Source organism: Triturus cristatus, chromosome 2_1 (genome assembly GCF_964204655.1).
Source record: "Triturus cristatus chromosome 2_1, aTriCri1.1, whole genome shotgun sequence".
Classification (NCBI taxonomy): domain Eukaryota; kingdom Metazoa; phylum Chordata; class Amphibia; order Caudata; family Salamandridae; genus Triturus; species Triturus cristatus.
The window spans coordinates 54068005-54090372 of record NC_140581.1 but is presented as its reverse complement, the minus strand read 5'-3'; positions in this window follow the sequence as shown (position 1 = coordinate 54090372).

The following is a 22368-nucleotide window of genomic DNA, read 5'->3' as shown; positions in this document are numbered from 1 at the left end:
ATGTGTGCAGGAATGTATGGGTGGATGAGTGTGTGTATGGGTGTGTTAGTGAGTGAATGACTGTCTCAATAGTGTCTTTATGAGTAACTACATATGTTTTAAACTAGTATATGTGACTATTGGTGTATATATGTGAGTATATGTGAGAGTGAGAGATTGAAAGAGTTCCTGTATGAATAAGTATGTGTTTCTATAAGTGATTGTTTAAAAGACTAAGTATGTGTAAGTTTCCGTAGAAGTAAGTATGGTGGTGTGTGTATAAATGTATATGCAAGTAAATGTATGTTTGATTCTTTATTAGCATGAGTGACTATGTGTGTGAGTAACTCTATGGATGAGTGGCATTGGGTAACAGGATGTATAGGTGTATGAGTACATATGATGAGTGAGTACATGTATGAGTGACTGTATAGGACTGTTGGTGAATGAGTGGATGTGTATGTGGATCTTAGAATTACTGAAGAGGTTGTTGTAACTGGTATTGGTATGTCCATTGTTTTGAAAATTTTAGTCTCTATTTTTGAATGTGTGTATCAAAGGTTATATTAGGGTGAGAGGAGGTCTGCCACTCTATCACAAGGATGATGTCATCAGTGATGTCATCAGTGATGTCATTTGAGATGTCATCAGTGATGTCATGAGTGATGTCACTGACCATGTCATGAGTGATGTAATATGTGACGTCATCAGCAGTGCATTGCGGGCGCGCGAGTTATAGTTAGCTGAACTAACTATAACGGGGGAATTTCAATGGTTTTGTACAAGTGAAAAGTCCAGCTAACTATAACACCCCTGAAACCTATGGTTTTTTCAGTGAATTTCTGAGGTTTTTTAAATGCTAATTCCTAACTATAACATGCCTGAAACCTATGGTTTTTTCTGTGAATTTCAAAGGTTTTTTAAATGCTAATTTCTAACTATGCCTACAGAGATAGGACATGTGAAGAAAGAAGAAAAAATGCACAGAAAGAAACAAAAGAAGTGCAGAAAGAAGCAACAGAAGTCCTCAAATACGAAGATAAGTGCAGGAAGAAGGATAACGTGCAGAAAGAACAAAAAGAAGAGCAGAGAGAAGCCTTGTTGCAAAATCATCCTGTACCCTCAACTTTTTCAGACGGATACTGGTGGTAACTGAGTCTGACTAACCAGTCCTAGAGCCAGTGCTATGTTAAAAGACACTTAGAATACAGTGAAAACACCTACATACACTAGGGAACATTATGCGTTGGGGTCCCCCTGTGATTAGCATGACCTCCTCTGTAAGCCCCTAGTGTATAATAGGGCATGGGGATTAAAACTACCTCTTAAAACAGGCCACAGGGCGTTTTTGCACACGTTAACTCAGGCCCCGTCCCCTCCCTTCACCACTGTGTAAACACGCCCTGTGTCCATTTTTAGTTGGGAGATTAAGTTCATTTGAATCCTGAGGGTCCCTAGGGTCCAACTAGCCCACTAGGTACCTCCAGTAAGTGCCACAGAGCTGCGTTGCAGAGAGGTGTAAAAAGTGGCACGGCCTGGACCACCTCTCTGCAATGCAGCTCAGTGGCGCTTACTGGAAGCACTTGGTGGGCTAGTTAGCCCCCAGGGGCCCTCAGTATTGAAGGGAAATTATATCCCCAATTTAAAACGTGCCATAGTGCGTGTTTGCACACGTCACCTCAGGCCCCGTCCCCTCCCTTCACCACTGTGTAAACGCGCCCTGTGGCTGTTCTAAGTTGAGAGATTAAGTCCCCCTGAATCCTAAGGGTCCCTAGGGTCAAACTAGACCACTAGGTACCTCCAGTAAGCGCCACAGAGCTGCGTTGCAGAGAGGTGTAAAAAGGGGCTTGGCCTCAGAACACCTGGCTGCAGTGCAGCTCCCTGACGCATACTGGAGATGCCTGTTGGGGGCGCGTTTGCAGAGTGCTGCACGGAGGGGGCATGGCCTCCGGCACGATGCCAGTCTTTTATTTATTTTAGTTTTTTAAGAAGGGGGGCTGTTTGGTTCCCCTTCTTATTCTAATTTATTGGCCCTGATGACCCCATCCCCCAGGGCCAGTCTCCTAATTATATTTTTTTAACCCCAATCCCCAGGGCCGGCCACTGTTTTTTATTATTTTTAAAAAATATATATTTATAGACACACCTAGGACATGCTGGACAAACCGTACGTACCTATCACCATGACGATTTGCGTGATATTCATTAAAAGGCGACTATGCATGCAATGAATTCACGTGGAATGTATTTACACCACTAGTGAAGCTCTGACATGTCTGATGCCCTACCGTGCCTAATCCTGGTAGACACCCTTGTCGTTTATTTATACAAACATGGGTAGCTATTGACGGGCACATTTAATACACATGCACACCAAGCCATTCAAAGGGGATTCGACAAAAATTCGACCAAAACTATGCAAGAAACCCCCCTCACGGTTAATAAAACACACATCCACTGCCGGATGGGTAATACTTTTTATTTTACTCTCTGGAAAGGGGACGAACATCACTTGAGAGTCACAGCGTGCTCCTGACAGAGCCCAATGCTGTGTTACACCCACCATTGCCTGCCGAGTGCCACACACCTCTGTGTTGTATTCCACTAGCTAGTGCATATGCTATGACACTCTCTAGCCCATGTGCACTGTAACACCACCCCGTGAATATGTCATGCCACACTTGTCTTCGCACGGGTTATATTGCCCCATCTAACGTGCCTTTCTCGATGCCTATGTTATAACGCACAGTGCTATGCCATACATATTACAATCTGGGATCCATATCTTTGTCACAGTGCATATGCAACGTTACACTCCCCAGCACATATTTTATATTACAACTTTAGAGACTAGTTAGGTTACACAACACTGCCCTGTGCATATTACACTCCAAGGCGCATATCGCATAGCACGCGCTAGTGCCTGTGCTATCTCGCGCTCTCCAATGAATCTGTCATTGCGCACAATGTATTGCATATTATATTTCACGCCCGGTTCATCTTATATCACACTTTTTGGTGCATAGTTTATACCATACACTATATCTAGTTTTCATTTTCAATCGTGCTCTCAGGACTATGTTCTATATAACACTGTGTTCACCTACCCTTTTCACGGGCATTACATTTTGCGATAGGGGGTGGAGGGTCAGGGGGTGTTTCTGCCAAGTGAGCCCGGAGTCACAGTCACAAACGTCCTCTTCTTCCTGAATAAAAGTGAGATTATGCTGCATACTTGTTCATATTTTAAGTAGTTCGCACAGACACAATGTTTTAAAAACAATAAAGTTCCTAATACCCGCCTTCTCTGAACAGTTAGCTTGCTGCCCCATCCCCTTCCTCCCTATCCTCTGTTGTGTGAATCCATGGACTAGCCTCCTCCCTCCTGCCATGCATGGTCTGATGTGCTGCCACTGCCCTCAATTTAGTATGATGTACCAGTCCACTCCTCCTGCCCTCCATTGCCCAATTCTATGCCCCATCATTGACCTCCTGCTTAAACTCTGTGCTTAGCTTGCTGCCCCTATTCTCCTTCCCCCTGCCCTCCGATGTCTTTGTGCATGCCCCTGCTCCATCCTTTTTGCCCACCATGTCCCATGGACCTGCCACTCCTATCTACTCTGAGTGTTCTGTTGAGCTGCCACTCCCCTCCCACCTGCCTAGCATTGTCAGATGACTGTAACCTGTCCCTGCCACCTCCACCCTGCCTGTCCACATGCCATGCCCCTATCCTCTTCCTCCTGTCCTACATGGTCCATTGTACTGCCACACCCTTCTGCCCTCCCTGGTCTGTTGTGCTGCAACTGCTCCTCCTGCCTGCCCCGTGTGGTCTGTTGTGAGGTCCCTTCCCCTGAACTTTCTTGTCTGTGCCCAGGTCCTGACCCTCCCTTCTATCCTCCATGGTCCTTTGTGCATGCCCCTCCACCCTCCTTCTTGCCCATCATAGCCATTGTGCTGCCACTAACCCTCCTACTTGCCATGCATGGTCTTCTGTGCTGCCATGGCCCCTCCCACCTTCCCTGTGTGGTCAGTTAGCTGCCCCTGACCCCCTCCCACCTTCCCTCCATGGTCTGTGTGTATGCCATCACAGTCTCACTGTTGCTCTTCATGGTGTGTCTTGCTTCTAGTGCCCATCCTGCCTGACCTCCATGGCTATCTTGCTGCTCCTGCCCTGCCCCCTTGCCCCCAGCCCTACTCCCTCCCTCCTGGCTTGTCTGTTCCATTGTAATGCCCCTGATCCGTCCCTCCTGCCCTTTATGGTCTGTTATGCTGCAGCTTTCTCTCCTGTCTGTCCATTATGGTCAGCTAGCTACCATTGCCTCTTGCCCCTCTGTTCTCTGTTGTCCATGTGCATGGTCCTGTCCCCTCCCTCTTGCTTTCTATGGATTGTTGTGCTGCACTCCCGTCCTGCATGCCCTGTGTGGTGTATTGTGCTGCTGCAAACCCTGATGCCTGCCCTGCAGGGTCAGTTTGGTGCACCTCTCCATGTCCCTCCTGTCCTCTGTTATCCAAGTCCATGTCCCTATCCCATTTCCTTCCATGATCCAATGTACCATACTTGCGAACATTTTGAACTTGGTAAGAGGGAGATTTTGAAAAAAAACTGGGGTATTGATTTTCCCCTTTGAGTTACATTGAAAAAGAGGATATTGTAGACAGGAGACAGATCAAATAAAGCCCATTTGAGCTTAAAAACATTGGACGTTTCCTGGCTGAATCGGGTCTGTTGGCATGTATGGTTGTACTACCATTGCCTCTTCCTTCTGCCCACAATGGTCTATTACATTGCCACAGCCTTGAAGGAGGGTAGATTTTGTATCACAGGGGGCCCCTGGCCCGTTCTGTCCACACCTGAAGTGTGAGACCCTTGTCCTTGCCCTGCCAGCTGCATTTGTAGGCCGTATTAAATTGACCAGCGGGTCCTGTGTTGCTATATAATTATCCTGAGACATCCTTACCACTCAGCCAGCGTAAAACCCCTGTGTAGGCCCTTCTGTTCAATATGTAGGCCTCTTTGTTAAATTGACCATAGCTCTGCAATTTTAGTGTATAGCAGTCTGAAGGCAGGTCTGCGAGGCCTTCTGATCCAAACTAGTAGCCCCCACCCTACCCGAGTGCTCCGTGCTCGGTATCAAAGTTCAACATCCCCCTGAAGCTGTCGACATACAGTAGGCTGCATCCTGGACTGGTACTTGCTTCCTGGGCAGGTTTCCCGCTTTTAAGGAAGTGGCAACCGCAGAGCGTCAAGTTAGGAGAACTGAGGAGATTTTATACATGAATATATTGAATTCCCGTACAATACCCATTATTTTCTGCTTGCTCTATGGAACTTACGATAAGCGATTGGCCTGAGAGACTGACCTTTTCACCCAGTCCATTGTCAGCATTAAGTGGGTAAATGACGAAATGTCTGGTAAAATCTGCAGACGAAGCTTTTGGGTAGCATACGTAGGTAGATGTAGCGTGCAAAGGAGCCCACAAAATGATATAAAAAGGGAGCACCCACAGATATCGACGGACTACCTCGCCGTCTGTATGTAGGTTAACAGGCAGTGCAGGTTTTCCCCAAGAGCTGGGAGCTCTTGTCTTCCTTTGCTTAAAATGTCTTGCTCTGCTTTGCTTGAAGTATCTTATTCTATTTTACCTATATGAAATGTCATGTTATGTTTAACCATTGTTCTCTTTACTTTTGCATTTAAAAGATTTTATATTGTAATTGCAGGAATGCTTGCTCTAAGAGTAAACGTGAGTGTTCCTAGGTAACATTTTCCTTGGTGTAACTTGTTTCTCATGATGCATTTATAGATGTGTTTTCTCTCTCTCTCTGTCAGTACATTAATTGAGATACAGAGAATATTATGACAGCTGTATGATTATCTGGATTCTGTATTTTGTACTTTATGTCTCTATTCTGCGGTTTCTTTGAAGTTGCATCTTCTCATTAAACTGCCATTGTATTCTGCCTCCAATTCCATGTCTCATATGTCTGTTTTCTTCATTTTTGGAGCAAGCGTTCCTAGGCACCCCGGCTCAAATTAAGGTGCCCCTTTTGTCCCTGACTTACTCTCCTGCTCAGTTCTGTGGTGGCTCCCGGGGATCTGGGGACCGCCCCTAGCTTCCTTGACCCGTAATAGATCTTCCCTCCAACAGCCTCTCTTGCAAGTCCTGTATTGTTGGTTTGTTGCCCCTGCCCCCCTTTCCACTGCCCTCCATAGTCTGTTGTGCTTCCACGGCCCTTCCTGTCTGCTCAGTGTGGTTAAATTGTTGCCTTTGCACCCTCCTACCTGCCTTCAATTTTCAGAGTCCGTGCCCCTGGCCTCTGCCTCTCAACAGTATCCTAATGAACAACTAGATTGCTAACATTCTATATTTATTACAAAAGTGTGGAACGCCTGACATCATCTTGATGTAATCAAAACTGTAATACCTAGAGCATTTCCTTTAGAAATTACATATATGAGAGGGTCTTATTGGCATCAAAATTATGGTTAGTGCTCTAAAAGACTAAAATAAGGACATATTTTCTGAGTTTTCAAATAGCGACAAAGCACTTTTAAATTATTTGTTATCTTTATGTTTTTTTATCCAGTTGACCACTTGATTAAATGTTGCACTTAGGGGAGAGGATGTGGTGTTACTTCCAGAACTGCAGACTTTGCAACTGGGGAACCAGGTTGAAGTTTCTGCTTCAGCTCGACATTCTGTGATTCTGGTCAAATCACTTAGTCTCCCCATGTCTACAACCAAAATGAATTTGTTCTTGTGTGATGTAACCAATGCTCATGTAAAGCACTCCAATACCTGACAAGTCTGCACTATATAACACTGCAAAAACACAAAATAATAAGTGTTTTGCAAACTTCTGTCATTGGGCTATATTTGGGCTACATCTGGGTGATTTTGGGCTACATTTGGGCTCTTTTGTCTCCGGTGGCCATCTTGGGAGATTTATTTGTTATGAAGTTTCCTAATTTCCTCATGTACTGCAGTCTCCTCAGTAGGAAATGCTTTCAGTTTTTTACTTTGATTCCATCATGAAGGTATTCAGATATGTCACACATTTGCCATAAATTCTGAATGTTAGCACTCTAGTTGCTCATTAGATCACTGTAGTAAAACTACTGCACCATGGAAGTCTGCTCCTGGTATTAAAAGTGCATGTTTCAGTCTGCATTTCAGAATTTTTTAATGAAATAGAAGAGGATTTGAGAAGTCACTCAAAATGTGCCCTCATTTTCTTTCTTCAGCATTAATCATAATTTCTATGGCAAAATGAACCTCCTCATTGTGTTCCTTTTTAAATTAAATGTTTTAAGTTTTACCAGTTTATTCCAATCAAGATGGCTTCAGGTGTGCCATACTTTTGTCATAATGAAGACAGTAAGCGCTCTAGTTGTTTTTAAGAACATTCTGGGACATTCTGTCATTGGGCTATACTTGGGCTACATCTGGGTGATATTTGGGCTACATTTGGGCTCTTTTGTCTCTGGTGGCCATCTTCGGAGACTTATTTGTTATGAAGTTTCCTAATTTCCTCATTTACTGCAGTCTCCTCAGTAGGAAATACTTTCAGTTTTTTACTTTGATTCCATCAAGAAGGCATTCAGATGTGTCACACATTTGCCATAAATTCAGAATGTTAGCACTCTTTTTGCTCATTAGATCACTGTAGTAAAGCTACTGCTCACCAGGGAAAACTGCTGCTGGTATTGAAAGTGCATGTTTCAGTCTGCATGTCAGAATTTTTTAATGAAATAGAAGAGGATTTGAGAAGTCACTCAAAATGTGCCCTAATTTTTCTTTCTGCAGCACTAATCATACTTTTTATGGAAAAATGAACCCCCTCATTTTGTTCCTTTTTAAATTAAATGTTTTAAGAGTTACCACTTTAATCCAAGCAAGATGGCTTCAGGTGTGCCATACGTTTATCATAAGTAGGACTGTTAGCGCTCTAGTAGTTCTTTGGAACACTCTGGGAAGCTGCAGTAGAACACAAAGGAATCAACTGACAGTCTCTGCCCTTGTTGGATGTACATGTTTTACTGAGAATGTCAGACTTCATTCTCACATGACAGAGAAAGATAATGTGAATTTACAGAAAATAAGCTCTCAGTTTAGCCTATAGATCACCTTCCAAACCTCTGTGGTAAAAGCATGAGAAAATATTTTTCTCTCAATCATGATATCCCAGCAGAAGGCTTTTTCACATGGTGAAATCACCTTAGAACATACCACAATTCCTAAAATGAGTATGGTACCATCAACAAATGATTTATAATGTAACTAAAGTCTTAAAACCTTCTATTAACTGCAATGCTTTTTAATGAGGTGCTATCATGTATATTGGTCCCAAGATGGCTGCCAACACTTCTTGGATGAAGTGCTGACAGCCAATCAGATCTCAGGATGAGATGTGTGGTTAGGCTCCGCCCACATATATATATGCTTTTAAATGCTATTTTCTCAGGAAATACTGAACAGATTTACACCAGACCTGCAAAAGGCACTTCCTTGACCTTATGGCTACCTCTCTGCCAAATTTCAAGTAATTCTGTTCAGCCGTTCGGGCTGTAGCTGTGTCTAAAGGTCCTATGGAAAAATGCATGGGGAAAACGCGTTTTGGGACCCCCCTTTTTTCTCGGCCCCTGCTTAACGAATCCCCCCGAGACTTTCAGGGTAAGAGCGGAGCGTAGCGCCCCACCTATTTTGAAAATTTCGCGAGGATTCGTCGACCGGCGCCAAAGTTATTCCAAATAGAATGTTGCGGATTTCCTATGGAAACAGGGTCCTAACTATAACTACCTACTGGCGACCGCCAGTAGGTAATATATATATATATATATATATATATATATATATATATATATATATATATATATATATATATATTGTAGAAGACTCCACAGTATTTTAGACAAAGGAATATCTCGCACTCCAAGGCTCGTTTCAAAGAAATATTTAATGGCAACGCGTTTCGAGCAAGCGCTCTTCTTCACAAGCCAACAGTCACAACTTACTCGTCCACCATTTTTAGTATATGTAAACATAGATAAAGGACCAAAATTGCCCGTAACCCGAGCATAGAAGTGAACAAAGACTTTCATTCAGAAATAAAGATAAGACACATTTCAAACTGCATAATAACAGTGCGTCAGTTACAATATTCCAAAAAATATATATAGATGCAAATACAATTTAATTATTCATTGCAAATACATAAAAAATATAATAATATAAGTAATACAATTCATCAAGGCCAAGTGGCCTTATATGTGGAACATCACACGAATATTTTAAACAATTTATCCAAATATCTCATTAACAATCTGTTGCCACATATAGACTCTTGAAAATGCAGGCCATGTGGCCCAATAGTCATGGTCCAAAAATATATCCACAGACAAATCATTTTCATTGGAATATAAATTGGTGAGAAGTGTAAAGTTACAAAACATTTATACAAAATTTTAAACACAGCAGGAAAGATCAGGGGGCACTCGACAGGCGGATGTCACCATTAAATCAACAATCCATAACAGTACTGATTCAGTAATCGCCTCATAAAGGTAACATTTATTCTTATGCATCAAATAGAGACAGTGTTCCGACACACTGTCACAAAGGAGAATTTTCATTTCATGTAATTTTCCAATGTTTTGCTATGGCGACAAACTCACCATTGGGATACCAAACCGAGCTCAAATAAACATAAGGGCATAATCAGAAGAGTATACATATAAATATGTATAGAGCAGAAAATGAAACCCAATGGATACTCATCCAATATGGATAAAAAGTTCCTCATCTTCATTTAAACCAAAAGGGTTCTTGGACTCTAAGAGGATGATATACTGCGATTCCAGTACTCTCAATTGTTTCTCCCGATCTCCCCCTCTGGGGTTTGCCGGCACCCTGTCAATGCCAAAGAATGAAAAACAATTAACATCTTTGTTATGATATTTCAGCCAGTGCCTCGCAGTAGAATAATTCAAATCCACATTTCTAATCGCTCTTAGGTGTTCAAGAATCCGCTTTTTCACAGGGAAAATCGTGCTACCAACATACATTTTGGCACATGGGCACCTGATAACATAAACACAAAATTCTGTGTTACAGTTCATAAATTTCTTTATAACACCTGTTCTCCCTGTGGGCAAAGGATATGTCTTAACGTTCTTACTTGTACCACAGGCCTTACATTTTCCACACTTGAAAAAACCCTTCTGTTGTTGTATCCATGTCAACTTCTTACTTGCCCCCATATAGCTCCTCACAAGCATATCCTTTAATGAACGAGCTTTACCTGAGGATACGCATTCACGGTTGAACCTACGATTGGGTCATTCCTGACCAAATGCCAATGTTTATTGAGCGTATCACTCACAGCTTTGGCTGCCACATTGAATGTGGTAATCATTCTGATATTGTTTTCACCTTTATCATCTTTGGGTCTCTTCACCAATAATGCTGCTTTATTCTGTTTTGATACTTTCTCCTTAGCATTTATGAGGACATCTTCTGGGTAACCCCTCACTCTGAATCTCTGTAACATAGCCTTCTGCTCCCTCTCAAAGGCACATTCAGAGCTACAATTACGTTTGTCCCGTAGGAGTTCCCCATACAGGATACTCCATTTCAATTTAGGGAGATGGTGGCTCCTGGCATGTAAAATGCTATTACCGGCTGTGGATTTCCTGTACAGGTTAGTTGTTATAACCCCCTCCTCAATTCTTATCCGTACATCAAGAAAATCCATCTCATCCTGAGCAAATTGATGTGTGAAACAGAGGTTAACATCATTGTTGTCTAGGGTTTCAAATAATCTATCAAGATCTGATCTTGAACCACCCCATATCAAAAAAATGTCGACTATAAATCTTGTATAGAAAACAATATTTTTTGTCAAGTGCTCATTCACATGAGTCCACACTAGTTGCTCCTCCCACCCTCCCATCATCATGCAAGCGTAACTCGGCGCGAAGCAACTGCCCATCGCCGTGCCAACTTCTTGCTTGAACCATTTGTCCTCAAATAGGAAAAAGTTATTATTCAAACAGAATACCAACATATCCAAAAGCATATGAGTTTGATCATATAGGAAGATAGACCTATCCCTAAAAAAATGTTTACACGCACGCACACCATCAGAGTGTTTTATGCAGGTATACAGGGATACCACATCAATCGTAACAAGCCAAAAATTCTCCTGCCAAATTGTTCCTTCAATTTTGTTAATAAAATCGGTGCTATCCCTGCAATATGATGGGAGATTCAGAACATAAGGAGAGAGGAATGCATCAAGAAAAATAGATGTGTTCTCAAGAAGACTGCCCTTGGCAGAAACAATTGGTCTACCTGGGGGATTAGTTTTATTTTTGTGGACCTTTGGTAACATATAAAAACAAGATGCTACTGGATGTTTAACATAGAGAAATCTATACTCACATTCCTCTAATAGTCACTTTTCCCTCCATTCCCCAAGTTTATTATAGTAGACATTTGCTGCCAAAGTATAGTCTTCCCTGCTTGATTTCATGTAGTTGCCAGAAAGGATCAGTTGTTTATTAGCTTCCTGTTTTACAAATTAATGTCCCAAAGGACAACATTCCCACCTTTATCCGAGGGTTTAATTATAAACCCCGGATCACTATTTAAGGTGCACAATGCTTGCCGTTGTTCCTGTGTTAAATTATGTGCGTGTTTGTTCTTGGTAGTATCCCAAACACACCTCAGATCCCTGACAACTACCTCATGAAAAGTGTCAAGAGAATCATGTGGAGTATAGGGATTAAATGTGGACTTGGGTTTAAATTTAGTAGATACTCTCCCTCCTACATCCAAACCCATCTGTTCTAACATTGCTCGTTCATCTTGTTCACCAGTTCCCTCACCACACAATTCCACTACACATGCTAAATCCTCTATATCTGCTAAAAACACAGATTTTTAGATATCTGGGAGCCCACGTCAGTTGCTACAGTGTCACATTCCAAAGCCCGCTTTTTCTTTTGCAAACACATTTTTAACAACTTCAATTTGCGAACAAATAGGAAAACATCAATTCTGGTTCTGCTATAATCAAAGTTCGCCATCGGGCAAAAAGTCAAACCAAGTTCAAGAAGAGATTCCTCCGCCTTAGTTAGCAAATGGGAGGATAAATTCAAAACTTTTACGTTTTTCTCACCCATTATTTCTGTTTTGATTGCCGTGTTTGTCTCCCATGCGGCACTGCTTCCTTCGCGTTTCCTTCCTCCCCTCCTTGTTTTTTTCCTTTTATGTTTGCGCCTCTTCCTCTTCCTTTTCCGCGCATTGTCTCCGGGGGTCGTGATCTCAAAGTCATATTGGTCTGTAAAAAACGATATTCTTCAAAGGGCCTGAAAGTTGGAAGTTCACCATCTACAGCCTCGGACACCTCCTCCAAATCTGAGTAAATCTCTGAACCAGATTCAGATGTCACCACTTCCGGTTCCCTAAACCTACCAAATTGTTTGAATTGTTGAATTGCACCATCATATCTCTTCCCAAATGTCAAGATCCTTCCACTGGCATAATCTTGTTTATCTCTCAAAAATTTGCGTTTCTTTTTTTGCTTAATTTCTTCCTCATATTTATCAAGTCTGACTTCCATTTGTTCAAGTGCAATTTTAATTTCATCCTGTGCGACATGTTTATCCAATTCTTCTTTCAATTTCTCACTGTCTTTTAATACCTGTTCAAGTTCAATGGCAGCATATTTCGATAATAATCCCAGCATGTGCTTACATGTTTCTGACATCAAGCTTGACCAGTCTTCCAACAATTTTGGGTGAGGATTCTGATATGTTGGTGTTATTAGGATCCAAAGCCCTCTCGGCACTCTATCAACCTCGATATGATTATTAAGGGAGGACACCTCCCACCATCTGTTTATTTCCCTCTTCAGCAGTTTCTCATAATTAAACAACAGTTGCTTTAGACTCCTGCTTACTGCACTGGCCCCATTAGTTGTTTCCTGAGCACATCCCCTCTCTTCTCCATCTGTTTCGCAAAACAAAGTCCGAGCAGCATCAGACCTTCCTGCTCTTTTATCCTTCACTGATGGTTCAATGGGCATCACACCCGTCTGTTTCCCCCTGATCATTTCCGCTGTGAGTAATTCCGTATCATATGAAACCTTGCCAGCACCACTCACCGAAGCGAGTGCATGGGACCCCTGCCGAATTACAATGCACAATCCACACAGGCTGTTGGCGTGCTCAATGCCGGTTACAGCAGGATCGGATTACGCGTTCCCTCCGGTGCGCGCCTTCCAGCCCCACACTCACCCGCACGAACTCCGCCGTTCCCAGCCTCGTTGAAATCATAAAGTCCTTTCAGTTTTTGGCGGCTGGAGCTAACGTACGTAATTTGAAAGCAAGAAGATTTCCCGATTTCGTCAGCTCCACTCCTCCCGGGGTCGGTGCGAGTTCCCGGGTTTCGGGTCCCGGTATTATATTGTAGAAGACTCCACAGTATTTTAGACAAAGGAATACCCCGCACTCCAAGGCTCGTTTCAAAGAAATATTTAATGGCAACGCGTTTCGAGCAAGCGCTCTTCTTCACAAGCCAACAGTCACAACTTACTCGTCCACCATTTTTAGTATATGTAAACATAGATAACGGACCAAAATTGCTCGTAACCCGAGCATAGAAGTGAACAAAAGACTTTCATTCAGAAATAAAGATAAGACGCATTTCAAACTGCATAATAACAGTGCGTCAGTTACAATATTCCAAAAAATATATATATATATGCAAATACAATTTAATTATTCATTGCAAATACATAAAAAATATATATATATAAGTAATACAAATCATCAAACATATATATATATATATATATATATGTTTTAATTAAGTTTCAACAAAGTTCAAACAACATCCTTTTCCAGCCAAGCACAAGAGATTGAATTGTGGCTAATGAGTCCTTATTGCAGTCCTCAAACAAAGCATTGTTTGGATGAAATTATTCCACTACCCTCTCAAAAAATTCTTAATGACTCCAGTTAAGAAGAAATATCAAGAAGTATGGGCTGGAGAGCCGTAAAGGGGTCCAGTACCCTTGCTCCCAAGAATTAATCTATAAGTCCTATAGGGTAGCTGCTTATATAGTGTATAGCAGCAGGTTGATAAGTGTGAAGAGAGCGGGGTAGGCATATCCTTAATAGGAAGTGGTACCCTCACACACCCGTGAAGGTGTTATGCTTCACCATTGGGCTCTGCTCCTTGTGGGTTCGATGCTGCAATAGCCCACGGGCCCCACGAAAAGGCTCTTTTGCGGTGGTGCTGTTTCTAAAAGAAGGTTATAATGTCGCCCTTTGATTGTCTGATCAACTTCACAAATTTTTATTTTAAGTTAGTATGTAACACTGCCAGGCATGTTGTTGAAAAAGAAAACACACTGAGAGAGACAGCAAGTTTTTGAACTGATTAAGAGTGTTCTGCGAAGGAGTTGACATCCAAGATCTTCTCAAGTAGGAGGAATGCAAATGCATCTCCAAATGCAATAGCATCACATAGATTGAATTCTGTGGAAGAATGTATTCTGTCTTAAGGATTCAGCAAATTCTGCATTCACTTTGATTGTACCAGATGGTCCGGCAGCAGCTCTGGACTGAAATGTATGGACATTATATATAGCCAATGGTTGCTTATGCTCGGAGTGCCTTGGGCTGCAGCATCTTTTCCAGTTATTGGTGAATGTCTCCTGATCTGCCTGGTAATATGTTACACTACTGATGTATATATTGTCATTCAAATCCTCAAATCAACGCATATTTATGTTGGATACAATGAACCATAAAACACAGTATAGAAGATTGAAAGATATAAAATCAAGTGAAACAGTTTAAAAGCAATGGATGCCATCAGACATAGACAGAATGTTAACACCACAATCATAAAAATGCCTAAATGACAGGAAAACCCCAATAGTGTTAAAACAACATTCAACAGGATGCAGATAAAATGCTAAAACATCATCACTTTAGGGGTATGTATGCAGGTGAGCCACGCGGCATGTGAACATTTTGTCTCTCCAACAACAAACACCTCCCTTGTGCTAAGTGCAGGCACAAAATGATGAAAGCCTAGAAGTTTACAAAAAAGCTTCTTATATAAAGGTTTGAACAATTGGTTGCTTGGCTTAGGATATGCATGACAAAGAAATCAAAATGGTAAAGGATTTCCTCTGCTAGGTAACAAGGGGGCACTTCCCAGAGCTATAATACGTCACACCACATCTCTTACAAAGGCAATTTATGGGCAAATCCTCATACCTTCATGTAAAACAAACATTGCTTTGGGGTGAGTCCTGGGAGAATATCACAAAATGATTCATAAGCAGGAGTAAGCTTGATGTCTTAGAAGAAGTCAGTGAGGCTCCCGCATTAACACATTTCAATTCCCTCAATCGCAAAAGCTCCTTAAATCGATCTTTAATGTAGGAGTGAGGGGCTCAGTTTGCTGTGTCCGGGGTACCCCACAGTGACGGTAGGCCTATTTCAGATAACATAGACTTGATATAGGCAAACCAGGTGATCTTTTAACTGAATGGAGATTTTAAATGAGGCCTAATTGACATTTTGTAAGATTCTAGTCCATCTGTTGACCAAAATCTATTCCAATACATAATGGGATGGACATGATATATTGGTTAATCAGAACACTGCCCAAGTCCAAGTGCTGGGGGAAGTGCAGGGCACTCCGAGGGGCGTTGAAAATGCTTGTTGGGACCCTATTTCTGGTTTTACTGAGGTCATCAGTCTTAGTGTATCCCCACATTTCTATGCCATACATAGTGGTACTCTTCACTTTGAGATTCTATATCTCCACCACTGGATCAAGGGGACATGAATGGGCCCTCTTACGCAGTTTGGCTACAGCCCCAAAGTCTGATTGGAGCTTCATTGAGCATTTCCTAATGTGCATGTGCAGAGAGACAGCAAGTTTTTGAACTTATTTTTTTGAACCATCCTATTTTTGGGGAAATCAATCACTTGGACTAAGTGGTTTATGTAGATAGTAAATCGTGCTGGGACTAGCACAAAGCCTTGTCAAACACCAGTTCCATAATAAGGGGGTCTGTGAGCTGTCCATTGGTGCCGTACCTAACTCACGCAGTGTTATGTGCAAGAATAGACAGGATGTCAGCGGGAACACCAATTTGTGTCATGACTGCTTCCAACCTACCCCTAAGAATAGAATCTAAAGCAGATCTTAAGTCAACAAGGAGCACACACAAGTGGCCTTTGTCGAGAGTTGCAGGCTTTCAATAAGGGGGACAGAAACAGAGGATTTGGTGCACCGTGCTAACCCTTTTCCTAAATGCCGCCCACAACTCACAGAGAAGAGAATTGTCTTTGACCCAGTCCTGCAACTGTCCCAGAAAAAGACAAGAGAAGAGTTTCTGGGATTTGCAAATAAATCTGATGGGCATATAGATGCAAGGGTCATCTTTACAGACTTTTTTATGAATTGGAGCAATCGCAGCAGTCTGCCAAAAGCGAGGCATTGGATCACCCTCTAAAATAGAACAAAAACGCAGCTGGAAGTAGGAAGCCAAAATCAAAGGTTGTGTTTCAAAAAGGTTCCTTTGGGCTAGAGTCAAGGCCTGGAGCTTTGTGTGCTGATAGCGCTATGAGCACCACCAGTATGTCTTTATACTAGAGCGCCAAAGGAGTACCTTCATCTGAGAGAGGGGCAAGTCATTCACCGACTCTCACTCCCATTATCAGGCTTGGCCGCATAGGTTTTTTGAAAATGATCCACCTAGGTCTGAGGTTGGAGACTGTACTTAACACTAGTGTTAACATTGCGTTTGCCATGGTTTGCTATCTCCTAAAATGATTCAGTGTTACCTGCCTGACAGTTACAACCAAATCTTCCCACATCTCTCATTCCCAACAACTGTCTGTGGTGTCTGTTGAATTTAAACATCATTTAGGACATGGATGGCATTGGATTGAATTGCAAAATGTGGTTTTTGGGGAGTATTTCACTTTTTGGGTGTGTTAAATAAATGTCTTTGTTGCATGTGTATGTGTTGTTGTTGTTGTGGTTGTTTTGTAACTCTCCAACCTTTTTAGCCATGTGGACTTTCATTTTTGCATTAAAGCTGTGTTGTTTATCAGGCATCCTTTGTCTGGTCATATAGGCCTGCTTGAGTTCATTGTTTTCCGTGCCTTTTGTCTGTGAATGACCATGTGGCTGGGGGCCATTTTGTGGTGGCAGTTAGTAGTGTGCTGTTTTTGCCACATATGCCTGCGTGTCTTTCTAGTGTTCCACTTGGCTCACTGCTTCCATCTCCATTGCCAGCTGCAGCTCCCTGAGGCTGCATCCATCTCACGTGCTGCAACAATTAAGGGCAAACAGGCTCCACTTCATTTGTATTTTTGTTTTTGTTCTTTGCTATTCTTATTCTTCCTGAGTGTACACAGTACACCAGGAAAGCGCTTGTCAAAGTCTCATAAATGGCTACACTGTTGTTGTTCCCTGAATTACTAAAATGTAATAATTGTGCCCACCACACACTAAGTTATATATTATATTTGTTTGATTGTACTGTAAGTAATTTAAGCAAAACCCATACCACGTTTGACTGATGTTCTTCTTGCTTTTTTGCTTTTAGGTGCACAAACGACTGAGGAGGAGGTGTGTCATCATCGCCCATTGTACTGCCAGACAGACGTCCTGCTGCTGTACACGACATGACGTGTGGCCTGACCAGATATCTCTGCAACTTGTGCAACTGAGTGCTGCTGACATCTGAAGAAGATGGCCCCAAAGAAAGCAGGTACCAGGTCCTCCAGTACCAAGAAAGTTGCTATTGAGAAGAAGGAACAGAAGAAGGAAGTGACACTTAAGTCTGGTGTGCCGCCCAAAACCTTTTTTGGGAAACCAAAAATTACGCCTGCAGCAGCTGTGTCCTGGGGGCAAGCTGGGGGCAGCACCTCTGCATCAGTGGGCCCAACCCACTAACCCAGGCCCAAGCACCTGAGTGTGGAAGAGCAAGCCAGCCTAATGGTGGAAACCAGTGATGCTGAGCCTGAGATAAACGTATCGCTATCTCAAAGTAGTACCCAATCAACGCAGGGGGAAACACAGCAGATAAGTGGTCAACAACAGCCGCAACCACCGACCCCAATAGTAGTTGTTCCTCCCGAAGTAGGGGCAGTTGAGGAAATCGATCCTCATGCAGAGGAATAAGAAGAGAAAGCCACTCATTCAGAAGATCCATTGTCTTCAACATCCCCAGCAAGGAAAAGGAGGGTTAGTCCATCGAATTCTTCGCCAAGCCCCCTTTCTGATGATCTAGATGCCACTTGGGAGCCACAAACTGAGTCTGAAAGGGAGATACTTCCCATGACCAGGCTTGGGAAAAGGAAGGTTCCAGAAAGCATTATACTTATGGAGGTCGATGTAGAACAGCAAGATAATGATGAGCCAGTCATCATGGACATTACTCCCGCCCCAGTAGATACCGACATTACCACATCCCGAATTGCTGTGAGGGATGTGGCACGGATAACACCAACACAGGTAACACCACCACCACCTACAGCTTCCATATTTGCATTAGCAAAGGCCTGGCAGTGACCTACATCTAGCACAACCACCACCTCAGTAGAAGTAGGTAGTGGTATTGCACAGAGTCAAATTCAACGCACACCCTCCAGTTCATCTGGCATTGGAAGTGGCACCTCCAACAGGAGACAAGTTAAGCTCCCCAGTTTGGGACTTCTTTACAGTTAGCAAAAAGGAGGAGAACATTGCTATATGCTCCATATGTAATACCTCTGTTAGTCTGGGTAAGCTTAGTACAAACTATGGTACAGGACGCCAAATAACCCATCTGAAAAAACACCACTTGATCGACTGGAAGGACCACCTTCGCCGCATAAAAACTGCAACCATTGCTGTTGATGGGGATAAAGTATAGTAGAAGATTCGATCACGGTGGAAGAGAAAGGAGAGGGAATCATTCTCTCTGGTAGTGGTACACAAAGTAGCCCTGTCTCCAGCTGTGCAGTGGTATCACCCACATCCTCAGCAACATCTCAGTGGCACAAGAGTAAGAGTCAGTTTGAGACAGCAAGGAGTACCACAAGAAAAAAAAGTGTTTCGTTGAGCCTAACAGAAAGGAAAGCATGCAGCCTACCATTATCAGCATGTTTAGGGCGGAGAGGCAGTATGAACGCAACCACCCAATAGCACGTTTGTACAATGCAAAGCTGGCAAAAATGTTAGCACTGGACCTTTTCCCTTTTTCTTTTGTTGATGGGGTGGGTTTTCTGGAATTTGTGACAGCCATCTGCCCAAAATGGAAGGTTCCCAGCCGCTACTATTTCAACAGAGTTGCTGTTCCAGCACTACATCATGACGTGCTGGAATTGCTTGGAAAAGCCTTGAAGCAGAGTGCTGTTCAGAGTATCCATCTGACAACAGACATGTGGACCAGTTGCCAAGCCACTGATCTCTTTTGTGGGGGTTAGAGAAAAGTTATCTGCTGTTGTTGACGTTGCTGAGATTGTTCATGCCACTCGCAAACATGCAACTGTAGCCTTGTTTGCCATGGAGAAATCTCATACTGCTGCAAACATTTTGGATGAGTTTAACAGCAAGGTCTTTGAGTGGCTGTGCCCAAGAGGGCTTAACATTGGTTTTGTTGCCACGGACAATGGCAGTAATGTAGTTAGGGCCATGAAAGATGATGGCTATTTCAGGGTCTTGTGTTTGGCACACTGCATTAACATTGTTGTTCAAGACTTTCTGAAAAATGAATACAAAGTCAGCAACTTCCTGGCCACCTGCAGAAGAATATGCACACATTTCAGCCATTCTTTTAAAGCCCGGAAGCAGCTGAGAGTCATTCAACGTGAGCATAAAATGCCAGTCAAAGCACTCATCCAGGAGGTGCCAACACGTTGGAACTCAACTTATTACATGCTTGATCGTCTGTTTAAGCAGCACATACCACTCAATGCTTATGTCATGCAAAGATTAGAGGATCCTACTGTGAGACCGTTGAGATGGGTCAATGGGACCTCTTTAAATGCCTGACAGATATGCTACTTTCTTTTGAGTCTTCACACATGAAGTCAGCAGGGTGGACTGTACTATGGGCCAAACTATCCCATTGTTGCACATGCTAGAGCAACAGCTGAAGGAGGTTTCTGAAACATACGCAGGTGTGGATGACAAACAAAACGCATATTATTAGGCTGACTTCTTAGCCATTCGCTTATCTGAAAATACAAGGATTCAAAATAACATTGTGTCACATCAACATTACATTACTGCCACAATTTTGGATCCACGGTACAAAGTATTTCTGAACAGTAAGGCAGTTATTCCTTTTCCAGAAGTGGATGCTGCCAAGTACAAAACGTTGATAGCTGAGAAAGACACTGACTTCAAAAACGAATGGCTGGTAATTAGAGGCCCGCCACCCCAGGCTAGAACAAGTAGTACAGGTCCTCCAGAGTCAAGTTCTACTCCAGAGCCTGAGGGCAGTGTGTTTGCCTCCCAGCAGTCACCAACATCACCACTAACATCAACAACAGCAAGTACAGGATCATGAGCCACAGTACAATCATCAACTGATTTGTTTCTATGGCCTGGGTATGGTAAGTCCAGTGCTAATGCACAGGCAAACGAGGTCAAGCAAATCGGAGCTCCCTGAGAATTAAGAGTACGGTCCAGGCCTATCTGGATGACACAACAGAGGTCTTCATGGATCGAAACCCATTGGTGTATTGGTATGGCAAAAGAAGCCAATGGAGAGTGCTCAGCAGGCTGGCGATCAAGTATCTGGCTTCCCCTGTCGTAAGTGTTACTTCTGATCGTGCTTTCAGTGCTGCTGGTGCCATTGTAACTGTGAAAAGGACCAGTCTCTCGCCCAAAAGCGTGGAGAGGTTAACCATGATCAAAATGAATCAGCACTATATACCACCAGAGTACAAAATAGCTGAATCACAGCAGGAAAAGGTGACGGAAGTACTGTGTTAGATGACCTACTTCTGATCGAACCACCAGAGTTTGTAGACGAGCTCCTCTTTCCTGACAACTAGGCTCTCAAATTGTTACTTTCTTCCTTCCTTAATTTGTGTGTGTCTGTCTTTCTGGTTCGAAGCACAGCAAATCCATCACCACCGTCTTCTCTTTTTATTTCCATATTGGAGTTGCACCTCTGTGCATTTAACTATCCACTCCTCAGAGTCCTGCTCCATCTTCCTGACTCGCCCTAAAAACATTTCCCTCAAGCCAGACATTGGATGGAGAATAGTACAAAAAATGTTGCCTCTAACCGTCCCTCCAGAAGAAGTGGAACATGACTATAGCTATCCTCCTTTTGTTTCTGAGCCGAAGCTCATCACTGGTAGAAGGCTACTGCCTCTGCAGGCATCCAAAACTCGTCACTGTCACAAGGCTTTCCCCATTCGGCAGGCATCCAAATCTAAACTTATCACTGTCAGAAGGCTACCGCCTCTGCAGGCATCCAAAACTCTTCACTGTCAGGAGGCTTTCACCAGTCGGCAGGCATCCAAAAGTAAACTCATCACTGTCATAAGGCTACAGCCTCAGCAGGCATCAAAAGCTCATCAATGTCAGAACAGAAGGTACTTGGCGGAGAAAGACAAGACTCTTCGAATAAACTTGCTGACATGTCACATTTCTACAAACTCAATTGACCCATGACCGCTACCCAGGCCGTGGCCCATCTCACAGCGCTGACCATGTGAACCAACTTCAACTGCGACAAAGTGCCACAGATGAATAAGAAAACCGAAACAGAGACTAACACTCAAAATGAATGTGGAGTAATAATGAGGCCACTGCCTCGGTAAAACAACACACACCTGTCTGAACTAAGTATCTGACAGCCAAAGAGAAGAGCAAGACAGGTAATGGTGGCATGCGTTGGATGCAGACTCAGAGCGATTGCTGTTTTTTTTGTTGATGATGTTGTGCATTAAGTCAAACTATACTAGTAATTAATCTACCAAATAAAAGTGACTCAAGTATCAGTCAATGTTTCCCTTCTTGTTGTTTAATGACCAAATTGTACTCCTACTTCTGCAGGCCAATATACATTGCATTTTTTATTATGGAATATGGACTTACTCGGAGTCGGTACACTACAGACTGAGTTGGAGTTGGACAACACGTACATTACCATGATGATGACCATACTTTCTTCGCAGTCAGTCAGTTGGATCGGAGATGATTGATGGAATAACTCGGGGAGTTTCAAATCAAGTGGCATAAAAGGTAAATAAGTAAACAACCACAGCAGACCTACATGTCTGTGTAGTGGTGGAGTCGAGTAGTCACGAGTGTAGCAGTGGAGGTATGACTGACAGACGT